The sequence below is a fragment of the Sorex fumeus genome, unplaced genomic scaffold (assembly GCF_029834395.1).
Source record: "Sorex fumeus unplaced genomic scaffold, SorFum_2.1 ptg000003l, whole genome shotgun sequence".
Classification (NCBI taxonomy): domain Eukaryota; kingdom Metazoa; phylum Chordata; class Mammalia; order Eulipotyphla; family Soricidae; genus Sorex; species Sorex fumeus.
The window spans coordinates 6,289,752-6,307,885 of NW_026606060.1; positions in this window are offsets into that span (position 1 = coordinate 6,289,752).

Consider the following 18,134-nt stretch of genomic DNA (forward strand, 5'->3'; position numbering starts at 1 on the left):
CAGCCCAGAGAAATATGGGGGGAGAGAAATAAAGTGATGCATCTTTAAGAAAGAATACAGCCGGGGGCCGGCGCGATAGCACAGCGGGTAAGGCATTTGCCTTGCACGCGGCTGACCCAGGTTCGATCTCCGGCATCCCATATGGTCCCCCAAGCAGCGCCAGGGGTAATTCATGAGTGCAAAGCCAGGAGTAACCCCTGAGCAATGCTGGGTGTGACCCCTCCCCCCCAAAATAAAAAAAAATTAAATAAATTGGCTTCTTAAAGAAAGAAAGAAAGAAAGAAAGAAAGAAAGAAAGAAAGAAAGAAAGAAAGAAAGAATACAGCCAACCCGAGTTTGATTCCTCCACCCCTCTCGGAGAGCCCAGCAAGCTACCGAAGAGTATCTTGCCCGCATGGCAAAGCCTGGCAAGCTACCCATGACATATTTGATATGCCAAACACAGTAACAACAAGTCTCACAATGGAGACGTTACTGGTGCCCACTCGAGCAAATCAATGAACAACGGGAGGACAGTGCTGTAGTACTACAGTGGAGTTCTCTGCATACAGAAAAGTTAACTTGGGTGTTGTTACAGGAAAGGTCTTGCACTCTTGATGGTCATTTTATGTTCTTATCGTGATCTTTAGAATCTCCTTTCCTGAGGGCTGTCCACTCTTCTCTGGGGGATGCCTCAGTTTCTCCATCCTGAAAGAAGTCAGTATTTGCTTCCCAAAGGGGAGTGATCCTCCAGCTATTGGCGACTTCAGGGCTTGGCAGTCTGGCTGAGGTGGGTGGAGCAGAGAGGCAGAAGTACCTTTTTCTTGAGGCTGCCTCCCTCATGCTGCCTGTAATTGTGAGCTATTCATACAGGACGAAGGTGAAGAAACTGCAGGAGAAAATCTCGGGGAGGGGGGAAAAGGGGGAGGGTAACCCCAGTCTCACTTTTAAACAAACAACATGTGAATTTCTTAGACTTCTAACAGTGTACCTCTTTAAGGGGTACAGTGTGGTGCTTTGTTCTATGTAGGGTGACAAACTCACCACAATCAAGCTCAGTACCTTCTCCATCACAGCCGTGTGCTGACCAGCGTGTGTGCAAGATTTGACACAAGATCTAGCATCTTGGGCTGAGCGATAGGACCGCAGGTAGGGTACTTAGCCTGCATGCAGCCAAACCAGGTTCGATCCCTGGCACCCAATAGGGTCCCCTGAGCCTGCCAGGAGTCATTTGTGAGCACATTTATTGCACAAATGCCAGCTATGCAATAAACTCCTGCCAACTATTAGGCCCACACAAGGCATTCGGATGGAAGAGCAGAAATGTTTGTGCTTTGGCCGTCACCTGCCAGGTTCATGGCTGCTCAGGGATCACTCCTGCAAGTGCTTGGGAAATCAGATGTGATGCCAGGGATCAAACCCAATGGGCTGTGTGAAGGGCACGAACCTGACCCCTGGACTGTCTCTCCAGCCCCTGACATTTTCCCCCCTTTAGTCGACATCTCATTTCACCTGTGCCCCCTTCCCCTAGTCCCTGGTCATCGCCATCCTAGTCTGTTTCTGTGGTTCTGGCCGTTTTATTTTCCACACGTATACAACGTCTATGATACCATGCAGTATTTAAAATGTGTTTATGGGTCTGGCTTGGTTCACTTTGGATTATGTCCTCCAGGTTCATCCATGTTGTCAAAAATGGAGGATTTCCTTCTTTTTTAAAAAAAGGTTGAACTATTCTTCATTGTGTATGTGTGTTACCATACTTTCTTGATCACTTTGTCCTGCAATTGATAAAGGTTCACACCTAGGTTGTTCTATCATATCCTGTCTATCATCAGGAAGGCGATAATCAGTGTCAGAGTACGATGATCTCCTGATGCGGTGCCTTTGGATACATATCCAGAAGCAAGAGCCTGAATTATTGGGTAGCTTGAGTTTTAAATTTTTTTCTTTTTGGTCTTTGGGTCACACGTGGCAGTGTTTGGAGCTTATTCCCTGTTCTGTCTCAGGAATCTCTCCTGGCAGGCTCAGGGGATCATATGGGGTGCTGTGTAAACTCACACAAAGGGGGCATGGCACAGAGCGGTGGTGGCTCTATCTCTCCCGCCACCCGCGTTCGGTAGTCTCACCCTTCTCCCACCCCGGGGAGGTCGATGGTGATGGTCAGGCGGAGGAAGGAAACGAGGGCCAGGCTGGTTGGTATTAGTCACAGTTTATTCCAATCTTCTCTCCATCCACACCAGTCTCTCTTGTCTGTCTCTGCTCCCCCTACGCCCGATCTACAGTCTCATATCTCTCTCCATGAGGAATTGGGGGAACAATTACACAAAGGTGCGGTCACAATCAATAGGGGTAGAAATCTTAGCCTTAGGGAAAGCAGCTCCTAGGACAGATCCTTTCTCAGCAGGAGGACCCACCCTAGAGCAGAATCCCAAGGGTGTGTCTCTCCTCTCCTTGTCCGACAAGCATATAAGAATATATAATATAAATCATTTTGTATGGATACAGTAAGAAATATCTTAAACTTATAGAATTGCTCTCCTAGGGCCATCTCGATCTCAGACTACAGTGCTCAGGTCAGATAGTCTTTCCCATCCCTAGCAGGATCCTAGTTTCATCATTACCTTTGGATCATGACAGCATTTGTCTATGACCAAACTTTTAACTTATAGTTAAGAATTGTGGCACCTTGGCCTGGCCCATTTCGATGCCAGGGTAGCTCACCGCTTGCCCTGGGTCCATTCAGTCCCTCGTCGGGACCCTGCTTTTGGGGTGTTAGGAACTAAGGGCAACTGAGGCTTAAGTCGAGAAAGCAGATGCCCGGGAGTGAAAAATATCCAAGCCAATCAAATCCTAAGTTACAAAGCATAATGTTAACGGTCTTCCTGTATCTATACAAAAAGGATATTGCTCTAAAGTAAACTGTTCATAAGGCATAAGGAGAGGAGAAAGGCAATATTTCACTCATACATATAAAATCATAGATTTCTGGGAAAACGACCTTACAAATTAACAGAGTCTGATTAAGGGGAAAGCCGATTAACTGGGTGGGGAGGAGAGCATAGGGAAGACTGTTTACAGATAAACACAATGGAATGGAAGTGCCTCAGGACCACTGTGAAGGGTGTAACCAGATAAACCTAAGCTCCTTGTACTCCAACAGGGTGCCAGGAATTGAACACAGGTTGGCTTTATGGAAGGAAAACATCCTACCCATTGTATTAATACTCTGGCCCCAAGAGGTTGAGTTTTTAGAAACCCCCACACTATCTTCCAGAGTGGCTTTATCGGTTTACTTCCCACCACCAATGCCCAATTGTCCCTTTTCTCTGCATCCTCATCAACTCTTTTGTTTTCTTTTGGACACTAACCATTCTAACAGGTGTGAAATGGCAGCTCTGTGTGGTTTTGATTTGCATTTTCCTGATGATTCCTAAGATTTCTAACACTGAGCGTTTTTTAAATACAGCTTATGGCCATCTGGCTAGCTCTTGAGACATGTCAGTTCAGATGCTTTGCCCAATTAAAAACTGGGTTGTTTTCATTTTATTCCTCCTATGGGGTTGTAGCAGGTTCTACATATTCCTAATATTTGGGGGAGTAAACCTTTGTAATGTTGTTGTCATAAGCAAAAAAACGCTGTCAAGATCAATGTTAATTATCAATTTTTATTATTGATAATAATCAATTTTAATTTTTATTAAAATTAAATAAAATTTCAATCCATAAAATAATCATAATAACTAAACTAAAACTTCAATCAGTAAAATAATCATTTTCCCCCTATAGTTTTAAAGTTACAGATCATATTGTGGCTTAATATTTGCATATGAAATGAAATAAGGATCCAATTTCACTTTTCTTCTTTTGGATATACAGTTTCCACAGCACCGTGCACTGAAGATGCTATTCCAGGGGCTACAGGGATAGTCAGTGGGAAGGGTTCATGCTCTGCATGCAGAAGGCTTGAATTGGATCCTTAGAATCACAGTCTCCTGAGTACCACCACCTAGCAACCCCCAAGCACAGAGCTATGAGTTGCCCCAAGTACAACCTGGTGTGTCTCTCCCTAAAAAAAATAAAAATATAATCATTTATTTGTGTGCTCTTGGTACCTTTGTCTGAGTAGGTAGCCATATGTATGTGGGTTCCTCCTATTTTCTCTTACGCGCATTCCATAAGCCTCCAGTGCCTTGTACTCAGCCAACTGCTCCTGTCAATCTTATATTTAAAATTTACTTTATTTTATTTTTATAAGGCACAATGTTTGATTACATTTAATATTTGAACACCAATCCCACCACCATAACCCCTTCCCACCACCATATCTCTATCCCAAACCCCAAGTTATTGTTACACTGTCAATCTTACCGCTGACCTCAGTGGAGCTCATCTCCCTGCTGCATTTGATACAAGTCGATTATGTTTTCCTCCTTTCTGTGTATCCTTTCTTTGCTTTCCAGACAGCACACTCTTCCCATAACTGTTCCTTCTGAAGCTCCTGTGTGGTCCATGGATTTTTTTAAATTATTATTGAGGTAGTGTCATTTACAATACTATTCATAATGGTTTCATGCACCCATTGTTGGAACATCACACCCCCAAGGTACCTGCTCCCTCCACCAAGGTCCTAATGGTCCCTCCCTATCAATATCACTACATCCCCCACCCAAACACACACATGCACACAAACCCAATTCTGTGGCCCTTTACCATATATATATATATATATATATATATATATATGTCTTTAAATCCCACATATCAGAGAGACAGTTTTGTATGTATCCCTGTCCTTCTGACTGACTTCTTTTAACATGATATCCTCTAGTTCCATCCATGTAGCAGCAAATTGCGTGATTTTGTGCTTTCTTACAGCTCCGTAGTATTCCGTTGTGTATTTATGCAACACAATGTCTTTATCCATAGATAAAGGATAGATGCCAAGAAGTCACCCCCTCACTCTTTTAAGTTCCTATCACTCAAGGTTTTATTCTTGTTTCTCTTCTGCACTAATTCCTTCAATATCTCACTTGATCTCACAGCTTTCTTTGCATATTAAATATTGTGGTGGGCGCACTAATTTAAATGTATACTTCCAAGCCTTTACATCTCTGCTCAGACATCCACTTAGATAATATCTCAAGTTCAATATGCAATCCCAATCTGTCCCCTACCCACCTCTACCTTGCAAAACCTGTTCCACCAAAAAAGCATTTCCATCTGACTTGATGGCTGCTTCATCCTTCTGAGTGCTTAGATGGGCCACTCCAGGACCATGATCCTGCTTGGAACCTCCATCTTTTCTCATTGCATGACTGTAATAACTTCCTAATTATTTTCCCCTTGGTCCCACTGAAGTCTAGCTACACAGTAACAGCTCAAAGGAGTTTTTGAAAGTATGAGTAAGGCCCAGAGGAATAGCACAGGGTCTTAGCAAGCATTTTTTACAAGTTCATAGCCCCAGGTTCAAATCCCTGCTGACCTGGTAACCCTGAGCACATTTCTGGCAGCTGGGCAGTAATCCCAGCAAGTCAGATGATTCCTGAGCACTCAGCAGCTCCCTGCAGTGTGACACCACAGGGGCCATAACCACAGCAGAAAAAGACATTGAGCGCCACAATCGGGAAGCCTGACTGCAGGGGAGCAAGGGGTGAGCACTGGAGCAAGCCCCATAGCCCTTGAATCATAATGCACTGTGTCCAGACTAAGGAGTGAGCACTGGGGAGCATCTGCCAAGAACCTCCACAAGCTCTGAAGCAATGTATCAGCACTCAGGCAAACATGCAGTTCCCTGATCAATATCCCAGCAATAGCAACATCAGTAACACCAACTGCTGCTCTGATAGGCTGCCGGGAATAAAAAGGTGAATCAGGGGTCGGAGAAACAGGGCAGTGGGGAGGGGCTTCCTTTGCACGTGGCCCACCTGGGTTCAATACCCAGTCTTCTTTTTGGTTCCCTGAGCCCACCAAGAGGACTCCCTGAGCACAGAGTCAGGAGTAAGTCCTGAGAACTACTGGATGTGATCCCAAAGAAAACCAAACATGAATTTCAAATAAAAAAAGAGAGAATGTAAGTCAGATCCTCCATTTCTTGCAAAGCTTTAGGAGTTTTTTTCTGAAGGCCCTGCAGGGTGTGCTGGTCCATCCCAGCTGTGCCTTTGGGTCACATCTCGTTCCTCAGTTCACTCCAGCCCAGCGAGCTCCACGCTCCACTCTCCAGTGGAACTGTCTGTACAACCCCATGTGCTCCTCCGCTAGTCATGTGACCTCCTCATCCACTTCCTGTGCCCTTTGCTCTGATGCCACAGACTCTGTCACATCAACACTGAGGCCCGAGTCCCCTGCAGCTAGCCTGCTACCTCAGACCCCTTCCCTCTTTATCCAGTCCTTCCTACTCTCTTTCTGATGTAGTAAAAATGACATCTTTTAAAAAATGTCTGTTCTTTCTAGGAATCCTTCTCAATAGAGTATACTGTTCCATGAAGGCAGAGGGTGATTTTGGTTTATTTTGCTCACAATGAATCCCATGGGGCTAAATGCATATTCATGCAGCCTGGTCGAATCCTCTGCCACAAGCTCAGCCCTGCAAGAAGTATCGGATGTCATTGTTTCGTTTAAGTCATCTCAAATCTGGCTCGGAGTTTCATGCTGCAGGGCCGGCAGGAAATTCAGTCTGGCATCGCTGGGCTTTCTGGGCCTGCCCAATGTGGCCCACAGAAAGCCCTGCGGCCTGCTGTGTAGCTGTTGGTGGAGGGACAGGAAAACAATTTTTGTTACCGGAAAGCCTCCCGGAAGCATGGCTGCCATCCACTCTCTGTCCACCCATCTGTCTGCCTATCTCCGGCCTGTAGGATAACAATTGATTTGTCCTTTCTCCCTTGCCACAAAGAGCTTAGGTTGATCAGGTTACACTCATCAGAGTCACTCCCATTTGTTTCTTTATCTGTAACCACTTCTCCCCAACCAGTTAATCAGTTTTCCCCTAATCAGAATCTGTTAATTTGTAAGGTCAGATCTTTCTAGGACACTGAACTTGTATTGTAAGTTAATATTGCCTTTCTTATCTCCTTATGTCTTTTGAATCGTTTAATGCAATGTCCTTTTTGTATAGATACAGGAAGACAATTAATATTATGCCCTTCCCGGCAAGCTACCAAGAGTATCTTGCCCGCACAGTAGAGCCTGGCAATCTACCCGTGACGTCTTCAGTATGCCAAACACAGTAACAAATCTCGCGATGGAGATGTTACTGGGCCCGCTCGAGAAAATCGATGAACAATGGGAGGACCGTGGTTCCGTGGTTCCTTTTAACTTAGGATTTAATTGCCTTTGGATATTATTCATTCCTGGCCTTCTGCTTTCTCAACTTTAGCCTCAGTTGCCCTCACTTCATAGTGCCCCCAAAAGCAGGGTCCCGATGAGGGACTGGATGGAACCAAGGCAAGCGGTAAGGTATGTGCTACCCTGACATTGAGATGGGCCAGACCAAAGAGCCACGATTCTTAACTGTAAGTTAAGAGTTTGATCATAGACAAATGCTGTCATGATCCAGAAGTAACAACGAGATTAGGACCCTGCTAGGGATAGGAAAGACTATCTGGCCTGAGCACTGTAATCTGAGATCGAGATGGCCCTAGGAGAAAAATTCTATTAGCTTAAAGTATTTCTTACTGTGTCCATACAAAATTATTTATATTATGTATGCTTATATGTTTGTTGGACAAGGAGAGGAGAAACCCACCCAGGGGATTCGGTTCTAGGGTGGGTTGATCTGCTAAATGAGAATCTGTCCTAGAAGCGGCTTTCCCAGAGAAAAAACTCTACCCCTATTGATTGTGACCACACCATGAGGTACAGTTGTCGACTTACAAATTTTTGTGCTTGGATTTCGGTCATACCATGATCAAATACCCGTCCCTCCACCAGTGCCCATTTTCCACCACCAAGGATAATATCCCTCCCCCCCATTCCCCCCATCCCCCCCTGCCACTATGGCAGGGCATTTCCTTTTGTTTTCTCTCTCCTTTTGGGTGTTGTGATCAGCAAAAGAGGCATTGAGTGGCAAACATGTTCAGTACAGTCTACTTTCAACCTGCATCTCCCCTCCTGGGAGGATCCTCCAAACACCCTCCATTTGGTGCTCCATTCTCTATCTGAACTTTCCTTTCCCCTAGAATACCCGGCTGGCCTCTAAGCTATGGAGTAAACCTCCTGGTGTTGATCTCAGCTATTCTTGGGTATTAATCTCATATTTTGTTATTTTATATCCCCCAGATGAATGCAATCTTTCTATGTCTATCCCTCTCTTTCTGACTCATTTCGCTTAGCATGATACTTTCCATATTGTACCACTTGTATGTAAAGTTCATGACTTCATCTTTTCTAAGAGCTACATAGTACTCCATTGTGTAGATATACCAAAGTTTCTTTACCCAGTCATCTGTTCTTGGGCACTCAGGTCTCTTCCAGTTTCTGGCTACTGTAAAGAGTGCTGCAATGAACAAACAAGTGCAGATGTCACTTCGACTACACATTTTTGCCTCTCTGGGATATATTCCCAGGAGTGGTATCGCTGGGTCAAATGGGAACTCAATTTCTAATTTTTTGAGGAACGTCCATACTGTTTTCCAAAAGGGCTGAACCAGTCGGCAATCCCACCAACAGTGAAGGAGTGTCCCTTTCTCGCCACATCCGAGCCAGCAACAGTTGCTTTTGTTCTTTTGAATGTGGGCCAGTCTCTGAGGTGTGAGATGGTATCTCATTGTGGTTTTGATCTGCATCTCCCTGATGATTAATGATGTAGAGCATTTTCTCATGTGCTTTTTTGCCATTCGAATTTCTTCTTTGAGAAAGTCTCTGTTCATTTCCTTGTGCCATTTTTGGATGGGGTTGGATGTTTTCTTCTTGTGGAGTTCAACCAGTATTTTGTATATCCTTGATATCAACCCCTTGTCAGATGTGTATTCGGCGAATATTCTTTCCCATTCTGTAGACTGTCTTTGTATTTTGGTCACTGTTTCTTTGGAGGTGCAGAAGCTTCTTAGTTTAAGATAGTCCCATTTGTCTATCTCTGTTTTCACTTGCTCGGCCAGTGGCGTGGCATCTTTGAAAATACCATTAGCCTCAATGTCATGGAGGGTTTTGCCAAGTTTGTCTTCAATGTTCCTTATGGTTTCTGGTCTGATGTTGAGGTCTTTAATCCATTTTGATCTTACTTTTGTACATGGGGTTAGGAAGAGTTCTGAGCCCATTTTTTTGCATGTAGCCGTCCAGTGATGCCAGCACAATTTGTTAAAGAGGCTTTCCTTACTCCACTTCACATTTCTTGCACCTTTGTCAAAGATTAGATGATCATATGATTGAGGGGAGATGTCCGTGTATTCAACTCTGTTCCATTGGTCTGCAGTTCTGCCTTTGTTCCAGTACCATGCTGTTTTGATTATTACCGCTTTGTAGTAAAGTTTGAGGTTAGGGAGGTTGATTCCTCCCGTTTTCTTTTTCCCAAGAATTGCTTTAGCTATTCGTGGGGGCTTATTGTTCCATATAAATTTCAGGAGTGTTTGCTCCATTTCTTTGAAGAATGTCATGGGTATCCTTATAGGGATTGCATTGAATTTATACAATGCTTTCGGTACTATTGCCATTTTGACAATGTTAAGTCTCCCGACCCATGAGCAGGGGATATCTTTCCATTTCTTCATGTCCTCTTTTATTTCCTGAAGTAGCGTTTTGTAGTTTTCTTTGTACAGGTCCTTTACTTCCTTAGTTAAGCTGATTCCTAGGTACTTGATTTTCTGGGGCACAATTGTGAACGGGATTGTTTTTTTTTCATGTAGCTTTCCTCTCTCTCACTGTTTGCGTATAGGAAAGCCATGGACTTTTGGGTATTGATTTTATAGCCTGCAACTTTACTATACAAGTCTATTGTTTCTAGGAGTTTTTTGGTGGAGGTTATTGGGTTCTCTAAGTATAGTATCATATCATCTGGGAATAGTGAGAGCTTGATTTCTTCCTTTCCTATCTGAATGCCCTTAATATCTTTTTCTTGCCTAATCGCTATTGCAAGTACTTCCAGTACTATATTGAACAGCAGTGGAGAGAGTGGGCATCCTTGTCTTGTCCCTGATCTTAGAGGGAAGGCTCTCAGTTTTTCCCCATTGAGGATGATGTTTGCTGTAGGCTTGTGGTAGATGGCTTTAACTATGTTGAGGAAAGTCCCCTCTATACCCATTTTGGCTAGGGTTTTCATCATAAAAGGGTGCTGGATCTTGTCAAATGCTTTCTCTGCATCTATTGATATGATCATATGCTTTTTATCTTTTCTTTTGTTGATATGATGGATTATGTTGATTGATTTCCGAATGCTAAACCATCCTTGCATCCCTGGGATGAATCCTACTTGGTCATGGTGTATGATCTTTTTGATGAGTAGTTGGATTCTATTTGCTAGTAGTTTGTTGAGGATCTTTGCATCTGTGTTCATCAGGGATATCGGTCTGTAGTTCCCTTTCTTTGTGTTATCTCTGTTTGCTTTTGGTATCAGTGTGATATTTGCTTCGTAGAAACTGTTCGGAAGTGTATTTGATATTTCAATTTCGTGGAAAAGCTTAAAGAGGATTGGGAGTAAGTCTTCTTTAAAGATTTGGAAGAATTCACTAGTGAATCCATCCGGGCCAGGGCTTTTGTGCTTGGGGAGACTTTTTATTACCATTTCAATTTCCTTAATGGTGATAGGTCTGTTCAGGTATTCCAGGTCTTCTTGGTTCAGCCTTGGGAGTCTGTAGGAGTCTAGGAATTTATCCATTTCCTCAAGGTTTTGATGTTCCGTGGCATAAAGCTTCTCAAAGTATTCCCTGAGGATCCTTTGAATTTCTGTAGTTTCTGTTGTAATGACCCCCTTTTCATTTCTGATTCGGTTTATTAGGGTTTTCTCTCTCCCTTTCTTTGTTAGTTTTGCTAGGGGCTTATCGATCTTGTTAATTTTCTCGAAGAACCAGCTCTTGGTTTCATTGATCTTTCGGATTGTTTTTTGGGTTTCCATCTCGTTAATCTCTGCTCTGAGTTTTATTATTTCCTTCCTCCTGTTAGGGTTGTGCTCCTTTTTTTGGTCCTTCTCCAAGTTCTTAAGCTGTGAGGTTAGTTTATTTATGTGGGCTCGCTCCTTCTTTCTGAGGAATGCTTGTAGAGCTATAAACTTTCTTCTTAACACAGCTTTTGCTGTGTCCCATAAGTTTTGGTAACTCGTGTCCTCATTTTCATTTGTTTCTAGGAATCTTTTGATTTCCTCTTTAATTTCCTGTCTAAGCTACTCGTTGTTCAGTAGCGCACTGTTTAATTTCCAGGTGTTTGATTTAGTTTTCTGTTTTTGTGTGTGATTTACTTCTAATTTCAGCGCATTATGGTCTGAGAAGATTGTTGATATAATCTCTATCTTCTTAATTTTATGGAGGCATGTTTTGTGGCTCAGCATGTGGTCTATCTTGGAGAATGTTCCATGTACGCTTGAGAAGAATGTGTACTCAGCTTTTTGTTGATGAAGTGTCCTGTATATATCTACTAAGTCCCTTTCTTCCATTGTTTCCCTCAGATGAAGTATGTCCTTGCTAAGCTTGAGTCTGGTTGATCTATCAAGAGGTGACAAAGCGGTGTTGAAGTCTCCCACTAGTATTGTGTTGCTATTGATGTCTTTTTCCAAATCTATGAGTAGTTGTTTTAAGTACTTTGCTGGTCTCTCATTAGGTGCATATACATTTATTATTGTAAGTTCTTCCTGTTGTACAGATCCTTTGATCAATAGGAAATGGCCTTCACTCTCTCTTATGACCTTCTTCACTCTGAAATCGATGTGGTCTGATATTAGGATGGCTACCCCAGCTTTTTTCTGGGAGCTGTTTGCCTGTAGGATTGTTTTCCAGCCTTTGACTCTGAGTCTGTGTTTGCTTTGACTATTGATATGTGTTTCTTGCAGGCAGCAGAATGTTGGGTTCAATTTTCTAATCCATCCTGCCACTCTATGTCTTTTAATTGGTGCGTTTAGCCCATTGACATTGAGAGAGATTATTGTTATGGGATTTTGTCCCATTGTTCTGTTGAAATTTGGTGTATTTGAGGGGCCTGTCTTGCCTTAAAGTAGCCCATTTAGTTGTTCTTGTAACCATGGTTTTGAGTCTATGAAGTTCCTGAGCTGTTGTTTGTCTGTGAAACTGTGTGTTGTTCCTTCTATTATGAATGAGAGTCTCGCTGGGTAAAGTATTTTTGGAGAGGCATTTATTTCGTTGAGTTTTTTCACTATGTCCCACCACTGTTTTCGGGCCCTGAGGGTTTCATCAGAAAAATCAGCTGTGAATTTTAAGGATGCTCCTTTGTAAGAGATTTCTTTCTTTGATCTTGCTGCTTTCAGAATTTTGTCTCTGTCTAAAGTTTTGGTCATTTTGATCAGGATACGTCTTGGGGTATTTTTATTCGGATTTCTTCTAGCTGGTACCCTTCGGGCCTCCTGGATGTGGTCACAAGTTTTCTTCAGCTCTGGGAACGTTGTAGCAATGATTTCTTTGACAGTTTCTTCTTCATCAAGGTTTTCTTCCTGTCCCTCTGGGACTCCAATGATTCTTATGTTACCCCTCTTGGCTTCGTCACGGTCTTCTCTTGCCATCTGTTCCCGAATTGTGAGTCTCTTTTCCATTTTCTGCTCTTTCCTGGAGAGTCTCTGAACTTCATCTTCGAGTTCACTGATTCTGTTCTCAGCCGCTGTTACTCTGCTGCTGAGGCCTTCCACTGAGGTTTTCAATTCGGCTACCAGGTTTTTCAGGTCCGACATTTCTGATTGCATTTTCCTCATTTCTGCCTTCAAATCCTCTTGTCTTTTATTGGCATTGCTTTCCATTGTTTCTTTTAGTTCCCTAAGCATCCTAAGTAGCTCCTTTCTGAATTCCTTGTCAGAGAGGTTGTCTAACGCTACAGAACTGTTGGTGTCTTCTGGGCTAGCCTCTTCAATAAGAAAGCTTGGTGGGCTTTTGCGTTGCTTTACCATTGTGACCAGTGTGGTTTGGTCCTTCACGTTCACTGTTACTATTCTGGTTGAGTGAGGAGAGACTGCCAGGAGCCATTCAGCTTTGTTGCTGCTAGATGGGCCTCTTCTACCTTTCTGAGTCTGACCTTCTTCTCAGTCATGTGTTATTCTTTGTTTTGTAACTGACATTGAGTGAAACTTTTGGAGGAGGTGCTATTTACTACTGAGCTTGTACAGCTATTTTCAAACAGGACTTTTGTTGGAAATGGAGTAGGTGAGTGGGATGTTGTTGAGTTGTAGTAGAAGAGGTGAGAAATTTTTGGTTGGTATTGGGTGATAAGTTGATGAAAAGGATGAAAGGATGAAAGTCCAAATTGCTTGGAGTTAGTGATATACCTGCGGCCGCGTAAGGAGCGGCCCGCCAGGAAGAAGGTCACACCCACTTTTGGGAGGCCACGCCCCCTTCTTAGAGGCCACGCCCCTAGCTAGTCCCAGGCCACTCCCTCCCAGGATCCTGGATGGGGGCCGTCCTCCGTGCTGTCCTTCCGCGGGGATCGGTGGGTGGCGCGGCGTGGCTGGGGTCAGGGGCGGGGATCGGCTGGGCTCCTCCAACCCACCTGGATGGGGGGGGCGATGGACTGCCGCTCCGGAGCTGGACACGCTGTCCTTCCGCGGGGATCGGTGGCTTGGTCATCTTTTAAGGGGTGGGGGGGGGGTTCTCCTCAGCAGTCCTCAGAGGGACAGTTCCTGGCAACGTTTAGCAAACTGGACTGGTAGTTCAGTGCTGGGGTCTGAGGATTTGGTGCTATTCAGAGAGTGCAGTGTTGGGGGCTACCAGGGTACCCAAGGCTACCTTGGGGAAACCAGGTTGTGCCAGGGATCTAACCTGGATCAGCTCCATGCACTTACTCTAACCCCTGTACTACTGCCCTGGGCCAGTATAGTCATTTTTTCAGCCTATGCTTTGTGGGTTGTTTTTGCTTTTTTGTTGTTTTTTTTTAAAATTTTTTTTAATTGAATCTCCCAGAGATACAGTTACAAAGCTTTCATAATTGAGTTTCAGTCATACAACGATTGAACACTCAATCCCTTCACCAGTGCACATTTCCTATCACCAATGTCCCCACTATCCCTCCCACCACCCCCACCCCACCCCCTCCCTGCCTTTATGGCAGACACTTTCCTTTTTACTCTCTCTGTACTCCGTTTGTAATACAGATACTGAGAGGTCATCATGTTCGGTCCTTTATCTACTTTCAGTACACTCCCATCCCGAGGGGTCCCTCCAACCATCATTGACTCAGTGATCTTTCCTCCATCCCAACTGCCTTTTCCCCAAGTCTTGAGGCAGGCTTCTAACTGAGCAATCTTCCTAGTCCTTGTCTCTATTGTCTGTGGGTATTAGTCTCATACTACGTTATTTTATACTCCACAAATGAGGGTCTGGAATATGTAGTGAGATGTCCTCAGGAACTTTAAGTTTGATATATCTCTTACTGTGCTCACACAGAATGACATTGCTAGAAATATTAGAAGTAGACATACTACAACTATTTAAGTGGGTTACTAGCTGAGGAAAGAAGAAAGCGACACACCCTGGATGGGATCCCGCCCTTGAGCGGATCTCCTAGTAATCTGGAGTAAACTCCTCAAAAGAGATTTTGTCCCTGAATTAATCTCCTGGAGGAGTGGCCTTACCTTTCTTTGTTGATTTGTTAATGTTCAACCCTACCTTTGTATCCCTTCCTTACGTGATTGCTCTATAAAAAGAGACTGAATTTGGCAGAGGGAATACGACAGACTAAATACTGAGGGGAACTGAATGCTGAGGAGACTGAATACTGAAGACAAGAGACTGAAAACGAGAGACAACAGAGTAAGCCTGGTGGGGGAGTCAGAAGGAGAGGGAAAACCAGAGGAGAATGGAGAGGAGATTGAAATAAACTGAAGTTCAGTCCAGCCAGCCTGGCCCTCATTCCTTCCTTCACCCACCCTCCACCATCAGCCTCCCTGGAGTGGGAGAAGTGGTGTGAGAGTGCCGAATGCAGATGGCCTACTAGTGGATTTACAGCTGGCATTCCTGGAGTGGGCATGAACAACCAACTAAAGGTAAGAATTGCATTCGGTGTACCCCTACTCTAGAAAGTGAGTGGGAGAACAGGATTTTTTAGGGTGCCGGGAGTTAGAATCCTAGCAGTAATCCCCACTAAGATGGGGCAGACTCTGGGCCTTCCCAAGATCTTTCATAGTTTCTGGAACCAGGTTGAATATGCCAAGCCATTCATGGATTTGATTCAGCATCTCTCCTGTGAAACAGGGGACCCGGAACACTGCATTTCCAGAGACCAGCTCCGGTCCTGCCTTAAAGTAGTTTATGAAATAAACCCATGGTTCCCAGATGAAGGCACTCTAGAGACCAAGATTTGGAAAGAAGTTAAGAAAAATGTCTATAAGGCATCTAAGGAGGGGACTAAGATCCCCGTGGAATTCTGGGTTACATGGGAGGTTGTTGATTCTATTCTCCTGTTTTGGAAAAGCACAGTTGAGGACGAGGAGGAGGATATTAGGGATAATACGGCCTCAGATCCTCCCGTACCTAAGTCCCTAAAGAGACGCAACATGCTTCCAGTGAAAACGTGCTCTCAAAGTAAAATTATTTCTGAGGCTGGTGAATGTAGCTCCACTTCCAGTGCATCAGATGAAGGTGATGTGGATTTTGAGTGTGCTGTCACTTTCTCAGGTTATGAGTCCGAGAGTAGCTCAGCAAAGCGGCCTCCAGACCGCTCGGGATGTGCTCCCAATCACCCAGTTCAGTCAGACAAGAAGCAGCCTCCATCTTATCGCCGGCTAAGAACGGATTCTCTCAGTCATTTCAAAAAGGCCTGTGCCTTGTACGGGCCTACATCTCCGTACTGTAGGGAGTATCTTACAGGCTGGAGTAAAAAAGTTCATTGGGTACCTCAAGATTTTTGCGTGGTTGCTAAGACATGCTTAAGCCCTTCTCAGTACATGCAGTGGAGGATGTGGTTCAGGGATGAGGCCAAGCAAAGCTTCAGGACCTGGTCATGCTGGACGAAAATTTTCAGGGATTAAATTGACTTATAAAATGTTAATCGGTGAAGGGAAAAGGCGCGACCCAAAAAAGCAAGTCACTTTGCCTCGTGCTGTTTTTGCTTATGTCCGAGAGGCAGCCCTGTGTGCCTGGGAGAGGATTGATGCAGATGCCGAATTTAAGGGAAGTTTTACAAAGACTTTCCAGGAGAGCAAGTGGCAGCTCCAGGATTTGGAGAAAGAGCAAGGAGAAGAGGACCTGAAGCAGCATCTGGCCCAAGCTCTGCGGGAGTATCGTGCTCTAATGTAAGAGCTAAATCGTAGCAAGAAGGACTTCAAAGCAATCATTCAAGCCAAGAACAAAGAATTGGAGCAGACCAAGGAAGAGAAGAAGAAAGCGCAGGCATGGGAGGAGGAAGTTCTTAGCCACTTGCATGTGCTAGAGAATGAGCTCCAGTGTATTATTTGCTCAGAATACTTCAGAGAGGCTGTCACCTTGAACTGTGCCCACAGTTTCTGCTCGTACTGCATCAGTGAATGGATGAAGCAGAAGAAAAAAATGCCCCATCTGTCGGAAGTACATCAAGTCCGAAACCCGTTCCCTGGTTCTGGACAACTGCATTAATATAATGGTAAAAAAAAAAAAAATCTGAGATCAGAGGTGAGAAAACGACGAATTGTTCTCACTGGGGAACAGAAAGCAGAAAGACCATCCTGAAGTCCAGGTTCCAGGGGTATTTGGAAGATTGCCAAGCAGTGGGGACTTGGAATGGTCTGGAAGATTCTCTGTAGATGGGTCTTGGGACAGTCTGGGACAGAGCATGAAACTGCCACGCATGATAGCCTGAGGAAAGGAGAGGAGAGGAACCAACATCAGAGGATCTGAAGCAAAGACCTCTTGCTCCTTTAACGTATCATGAGGTCACTCTAAGTACATTCCTTGTACCCCTCTTTTATAGGCTGTGGATTGGACAACGCCAGGCTTCCATATTTTGAACTAATAATTCTTTACTTTTATCCTTTACTTGGAACTCACAGGTGTCCCACTTCCTGAAAGAAGAAAGGGATGACTTTTAACATGAACACCTATTCATTTCTCTCTAGGATATTTATTTATATCAAAGAATTCCTCTGTCTCTTTCTCTACCCCCAGGCATGGAGACCAAACCCCGATGATCAAAGCCTCTGATAACTCTTAAAAAGGTTTTTTTTCTCAAACATAAGCTAGGTTGCACATCTATGACTGCCGGTGAACTTGACCAGAGAATGGCTGCATTCCCCTGCTGAAGAACTCCTGCCAGAAGTTGTGATGCTCCTGTTCCAGTGCTCTCTGACTGATCCAGTGCTGCCTGAAATTTATTGAACTCTTAATAGCTGCTCCCTTGGGATTCATTGCCGCAACCACTACCGCTGCTGTTGCAGGAGACTCTTCAAATTTTGATCCAGATTCTTCATTTCTTCAAAATGTGATTAAGTGACTCATCAAGCCTGGACAGTGCAGGACAATAGGATGCTTTACTACAAGCACTGCTCTGGGTCGGACTGAAAAATTCAAATTTTTGTGTTTTTGTAAAAAGAAAAGGGGGCAATGTACGATAACATTGGTTTGTCCTTTCAGCCTTGCTGCAGGGAACTTATTACACCCATTACAGAGCTCCCATTCCTTTGTTTATCTGTAAACTCTTCTCTGTGCTCTCCTCCCCAATGAGTTAATCACCTTTTCCCCTAATCAGCTTGTAAGATCAGATCCTTCTCAAGGACACTGAACATGTATTGTAAGTTATGTCTTTTGCACAGTCTACCTTAAAGCAATGTCCTTCCTGTATGGACACAGGAAGACAGTTAATATTATGCTTTTGGAACTTGAGAGTTAATTGACTCCAAATAATATTCACTCCTGGACATTTACTTTCTCAACTCAGTTGCCTTAGTTCCTAGCACTCCAAAAGCAGGGTCCCGACGAGGGACTGAATGGACCCAGGGCAAGCTGTGAGCTACCCTGGCATCGAAATGGGCCTGGCCAAAGCGCCATAATACTTAACTATAAGTTAAGAGCATGGTCATAGACAAATTCTAACATGACCCGAAAGAGGTA